Below are 6,844 nucleotides of genomic sequence, written 5' to 3'. Positions count from 1 at the left end.
AGGATCTTAATTCATTTTTCTACCTGTAAATTCTCCTTTTTTTGATCCAGTCTGCACACGGTTGCCAAGATGATCTTTTAAAAATAAAAATATAAAGCTACAAAACATATTTAAAATGATCTATGAAACCCTTCATAATGTTTGTGGTTTCTGGCCCTCTAAACTCAGTGAAGTATCACCTCATCCAGCATCACATCTTGACTGGTTTATACAAAGAAGTTACATTTATTTATTACAGAGTTTGAGCACTTTTAATTTTTTTAATCACTTAGTATATTTTGAGAATCTCCATATCAGCATATACTGATTTGCTTCATTCCTTTCAACTAGTTTACAGATTGTAATTGTATGGACGTACCAACATTTATTTAACTACCAACAGATATACAGGATGTTTCCAGTGTTTTGCTATGCTAGAATGCTACAGTGAAGTTCTTTTTTGTAAGTAGAATTGTTGGGTCAAAGCTTATGTGCGTTTTTCATTTTGATAGATATTGTCGAATTTTCCTTTAAAAAGGCTGCAATTAACAAAACACACAAATACACTGTATATTACTATAATTTAAAAAATATTTTCCAAAGTGTGACTTTTAAAATTTTTGAACTACTTATTTCTGTTTGCCCACTTTTAAATGGAACTTTTGTTTATCTTATGGATTTATAAGAGTTATTTTAAATACTACCAAGACTAGTCTCTTGTCAAAATAGTTACAATATTTCTCCAAGTTTGTTTCTTGTTTTTTGACTTTTTTTATACAGGGATGTTTAAATATTAGGTTATCAAATTATGAGATATTTAGGTTTTACATTTTTCTGAAAAACTTTTATTACTAAAAAATTGCAAAGTAATATCTCTCTTGTTTTCTAGTTTTATGATTTTATTTTTTGCATTTAAACTTTTCATCTATTTGGAATTATTTAAGGTATGAAAATAGGGTAGTAATCCAGCTTTAATTTTTCAAAATAATGACAATAATAATAATAATACCAACCAAGAAAATGATTAACAGCTGCTGGTTGTTTACTCTGTCCCATGCAGTATGCTAAGTGAAAATAACTAGTGAATTTTCCCAACAGTATTTATTAATGAAGCTATCCTTTCCCCTTTTGGTTTGAAATGACACCATTTTCATGTATTATAATTCCACATTAGTTTGGACAATTCTTAACCTCTACTGACACAAACTATTTTAATCACTTTACCATTCTTTTCTTAAACAGCTTAATTAATTATTTATATACCATAAAATTCACACATTTAAAGTGTGTAATTTAAAAATTGTTAGTATATGTAAATAGTTGTTAAACTGTGTCCATAGTCTAAGTTTAGAAAATTTCATGATGCCAAAAAGAAAACTTAAACCCACTAACAGTCACCCTCCATGCCCCCACACCCAAAGCAACCACTAATCTACTTTCTGTCTCTATCAATTTGCCTATTCTTGCCATGTAATATAAATGGGGTTATATAATATGTGGCCTTTTTTCTGTCTGGCTTATTTTATTTAGCATAATGCTTTTAAGGTTCACTCATGTTGTAGCATGTATCAATACTTCATTTTTTATTCCTGAAAATATATTTCATTTTATGGATATACTACATTCTATTATCCATTCATCAGTTGACAGACATTTGGATTGCTTTTACTTTTGGACTACTATGAATAATAGTGTTATGAACATCTCCATTAAGTCTTTCAGTGGACATATGTACTTCTCTTGGGTATACATCTAGGCATGAAATTGCTGGGTCATACAGTAACTGTATGTTTAACATTTGAGAATCTTTATTTAACAAAAATGGCCTCCAGCTCCATCCATGTTGCTGCAAATAACATAATTTCATTCTTTTTATGGCTGCATAATATTCCATGGTGTATATATACTACATTTTCTTCATCCAGTGAACTATTGATGGACACTTCGGTTGATTCCATGATTTTGCTATTATGAATAATGTTGCAATGAATACACAAACACAGCTCTCTTTTTGATATATATATGAATATATATCAAATATACATCAATATATGTATCAAATATATATATCAAATATATATATCAAATATATAAATATATACATATTTGGAGATATATATATATATATATATATTTTTTTTTTTTGCCCTTTGGGTAGATACCTGGTAGTCAAATTGCTTGGTCTAATGGTAGTTCTATTTTTAGTTCTTAGGGAAATCTTCATACTACATAAGAATCTCAATTCTATTCCATTGATCTATATCCTTATACCAGCCACACTGTCTTGATTATTGTAGTTTTGTTATAAGTTTTGAAATTGGGAAGGATGAATTTTTGTGTTTCTTTTCCAAGACTGTTTGGGTTATCCTAGGTATTTTGCATTTTCATGTAAATTTTAGGGTCCATTTGTCAAATTCTGCAAAAACAAAGGAGTTGAAATTTTTATAGGGATTGTGTTTAATATATAAATCAACATGGAGCATATTGCCATCTTAGCAATATTAGGCCTTCTAACTATGAACACTGGATTTCTTTCCATTTACTTAGTTCTTCAATTTCTTTTTCTTAATTAGAAGACTTTTTGTTTACAGAACTTTTAGGTTGACAGAAAAATTGAGTTGAAAATATAGAGCTCCCCTTATACCCCTAATATTCCCAAATTGTTTCCCCTACTATTAACATCTTGCATCAGTGTGTTACATTGGTTACAATTGATGAGCCAATGTTATATATGCTATGGATTTTGACAGGTCATTAATGTCTTTTAATAATGTTTTGTAGTTTTCCATGCATAAGTCTTACACTTATTTTATTATATTTATTCCTACATATGTTATTACTGTGATACTATTGTAAATTGATTTTTCTTAATTTCATTTTTGAACTGTTCATTGCTAGCATATGGAAATACAATTAACTGAGTTTTAATATTTACCTTATTTCCTGTAGCTTTTCTGAACACATGTATTACTTCTCATAGTTTTTTCAGTGGATTCCTAGGGAGATAATATACTTATAAGACATGTTGGGGAGAAGGTGCAGCTCCCCGCAGAATGCCTTGTGGTCCAGCCTGGCAGGTGGTGGAAACATTCTATCCCTTGCAGTGGGGCCAGGGGAAAAATGAGGTGGCCCAGGTGCCAAAGGCTGCTGCCAATGCAAGTCGCAATTTTTGAAATCAATATTTTTTTTGCATCGTGTAACTGATGCCAATGCTCCTTGAATGAATCCCTAAACAACCCAGCCAACTCAGTGAGGGAAGGAAGGGACTGAGCTGTGAGGAGAGTGAACCCAAGAACCATGTCTACATGGGATTCCTTTAATCCAGAAAGTTGCTAATTGACAAGAGCTTTCAGCTAACCAGATTCACTGAACTGAAGGGCACAGGCTGCAAAGTGCCCCAAAATGTCCTGCAAAAATTGCTGGAATCTTTATAGGAGAACCACTTCCAAGAAGATGAGCAGTTTCTGGTAGCCGTTAATGTCAAAGCTTGCCATTGGAATGGATACTTGTGTCATTCCTTTGAGGCACGATGGGCTTTCCTTGGTTCAAACCACGGATTACATTTACCGATCATAGACGACCCTTACATGATGGGCAGGATGGCATGTGCCAATGTCCTCATTGACCTATACACAATGGGGGTCACAGAATGTGACAATGTGCTGATGCTCCTTGGAGTCAGTAATAAAATGACTGATAGGGAAAGGGGTAAACTGATGGGTTTTAAAGATGCAGCTGAGGAAGCAGGAACGTCTATAAGGGCTGGCCAAACAGTATTAAACCCCTGGATTGTTCTGGGAGAAGTTGCTGCCAATGTCTGCCAGCCCAGTGAATTTATCATGCCAGACAATGCAGTGCCAGGGGATGTGCCAGTGTTGACAAAACCCCTGGGGACACATGTGGCAGTGGTTGTACACCAGTGGCTGGATATTACTGGAAAACAGAATAAAATTAAATTAGTGGTCACCCAAGAACATGTAGAATTGGTCTACCAGGAGGTGATGATGAACATAAGGAGGCTCAACAAGACAACTGCAGGACTCATGCACACGTTCAATTCCCACGCGGCCACCAACATCATGGGCTTTGGGATTTGGGGTCTGGAGCAGAGCCTGGCCAAGTAGCAGAGGAACAAGGTGTCGTTTGTGATTCACAATGTCCCAGTGCTGGTCAAGATGCCTGCGGTGAGCAAAGCCTGCAGAAACATGTTCTGCCTCATGTACAGGACCTGCCAGGAGACATCAGGAGGCCTTCTGATCTGTTTACCACATGCGCAAGCAGGTCGATTCCATGCAGAGATGAAGTCCCCCAACTGTGGTGAAGGCCACCAAGCATGAAATTATTGGGATTGAAGAGAAGGGCAACCACACAGCCAGAATCATAGACAAACCCTGGATCAAGTGACCATTCAAAATGTGAATCCCACGCCTGGGGGCCACCTCTTAACCTAGACAGAAATAGCTATTTGGTTTTGTTTTTGAATAGATCTGTTTCCCTTATCATCACTTGAATTAAAGACTATAAACAACAAAATCTCATTGTGTCTACACATCGGGTGACCTTAGGTCGATTTGTAAGTGGATACAATTAATAAAATAAAATACATTGTCTTTTTTCCTGTTACATTAACTGAAGATGTACCTAATCTTGAGGCAGCTTCCGAGTTGAGAATTATTATTATCTGATACTGCTGATTTGTTTTGAATCTTTAGATATGTATCTCTCGCCACATAGGCACTTTTTAAAGGTGCTTTTACATAGCACAGACATTACCAATAGTAGTTAAATAGCAGTTGGTGTCTTTTCATTTTATGTATATTTATCATATAAGTCTGATTTTTTTTTTAAGTGTTTTGAATGGTTTTCTGGAGAGACAGCATTGGTAAGTGGTACAGGATGGTATCCCAGTGGTAAGAGGGTTGCATGATTCCTTCCAGTCTTTGATTTTAAAAGCCTGGTCTTGTACTCCAGAGCATCTCAGACCTAGGACATTCTCCAATAGTGCATCCAGTTCAACATGAGAAGTGCTTCACTGCATGGAAAACACTTAGAAGAAGAAAAATAAATCTTACTTCTTTTTTGTAGCCTTCCTGATATTTACAGTAATACCATTAACTCTTCTTTATTGATAGCAAAAAATTGATACTTTTTGCCATGTAATTAGGTGTTCTATACTGCAACAAGGAATTGCCTTCTGAAAGGAGGTTCATATATAATACTCATTTACATTCAATATATAATTAGCTATGCAAATAATTTTAAATATAATCAATAATAAAGACTGTTCTGTGGATGGTAGTGTTTAATACATTTTATATTTTGTAGAGTGATTTCAGCCTTTTATTTGCTTAAAATCAGCAACTATTTAGCCTAATTCTTAGCATTATTTTGTCCTTTGCACCAGCACTTTTTTATGCATGCTTTTCATGATCTGTGTTAAATATCTGCATTGCAAACATTGCAGCTTGAACTTAAACTTGTTATTCAAATAAATATTTAATTTTTAAATTGTTCTTGTATAATCAGATGCCCCTTTTAGTATTATTTTAGAAGCATTGGGAGGGTTTTGCCTAAAGTACAATTTATCTGGAAAATCTCGATTTTAGTCTTATAAAATTTTAAGTCTTTCATAGGACCTGTATTATCTTGAATTAAGTTTTGTAGTTCTAGAATAAATAGGCAATCTAAAAACGTGTTATCTGGCCGGGCGCGGTGGCTCAAGCCTGTAATCCCAGCACTTTGGGAGGCTGAGACGGGCGGATCACGAGGTCAGGAGATGGAGACCATCCTGGCTAACACCGTGAAACCCCGTCTCTACTAAAAATACAAAAAACTAGCCGGGCGAGGTGGCGGGCGCCTGTAGTCCCAGCTACTCCGGAGGCTGAGGCAGGAGAATGGCCTAAACCCGGGAGGCGGAGCTTGCAGTGAGCTGAGATCCGGCCACTGCACTCCAGCCCGGGCTACAGAGCAAGACTCCGTCTCAAAAAAAAAAAAAAAAAACGTGTTATCTGTGTTACTTAAAGCAGAGGCTTTCTTATATTTTAACCTATTAAACAAAGAGGAGACATTCCTGTCATTAAGGACAAGGGCACTGGATCCTCAAGTTCGCATCGTCAAAAAAATAAAACGAAAACAACAACAATAAGCAGCACATCGTGCAAGTTTCTTATGCTTTCTGCTCACAGGCACCAAAGCCGCACATGTAAACCAATCGACTTCTTGCCAAAGGAAGCCACCCCTGGAAAGATGAAGCTCCCTGGAGGAGGCTTTAACTTTGACACGTCCACCTCCAGAAACCAGCAGGCAGCATTTATGCATGTGTAACTGGACCTCCAGTCGTAAGTATGGTGTGCAATACAGAAGAGTCTGCTATAGAACTAAAAATAATTGGACATTTTAAAGGAATTAATACAGATGTTGGTCCTCAAAAGTTACAAACCTGTAAAATAAAGTGTTTTGGAACCCTCTGAGTAAGATAAACATAAAATAACACTTGTCACCCACTAACAGAAATAGTTGTATATCTTCCTTACTAATCCGTATTCCTAGTTGTCCTGGCTGGAACATTCCAGAAAAATGTTGAATGGAAGTGGCAATAGTAGACATCCTTGTCTTTTCCCTAATCTTAGGTGGAAAAAGCTTTCATTCCTTCTTTATTGAGTATAATGTTAGCTGTGGGTTTTTCATAGATGCCCCTTCCAGGTTGAGGAAGGTCCCAGCTATTCCTATTTTCTTAATGTTTTTATCATGAAAGAATGTTGGAGTTTGGAAATACTTTCACTGTGTTTTGTTGTTGTCTTTTTTTTTTTTTTTTTTTTTGGAGGCAGAGTCTCGTTCTATCCCACAGGCTGGAGTGCAGTGGCAT

At 35.8% G+C, this 6,844-nt stretch overlaps 1 pseudogene; it reads left to right on the top strand.

Annotated features, from left to right (window-relative positions):
- The first annotated feature begins 2,913 nt into the window (after positions 1-2,913).
- Positions 2,914-4,476, top strand: LOC105465863 (selenide, water dikinase 1 pseudogene; annotated as a pseudogene).
- Positions 4,477-6,844: the final 2,368 nt, after the last annotated feature.

Source organism: Macaca nemestrina, chromosome X, assembly GCF_043159975.1.
Source record: "Macaca nemestrina isolate mMacNem1 chromosome X, mMacNem.hap1, whole genome shotgun sequence".
In the NCBI taxonomy this organism is placed as follows: Eukaryota; Metazoa; Chordata; class Mammalia; order Primates; family Cercopithecidae; genus Macaca; species Macaca nemestrina.
The sequence above is the reverse complement of the archived record's forward strand: the minus strand, read 5'-3'. Positions and strand labels throughout refer to the sequence as shown.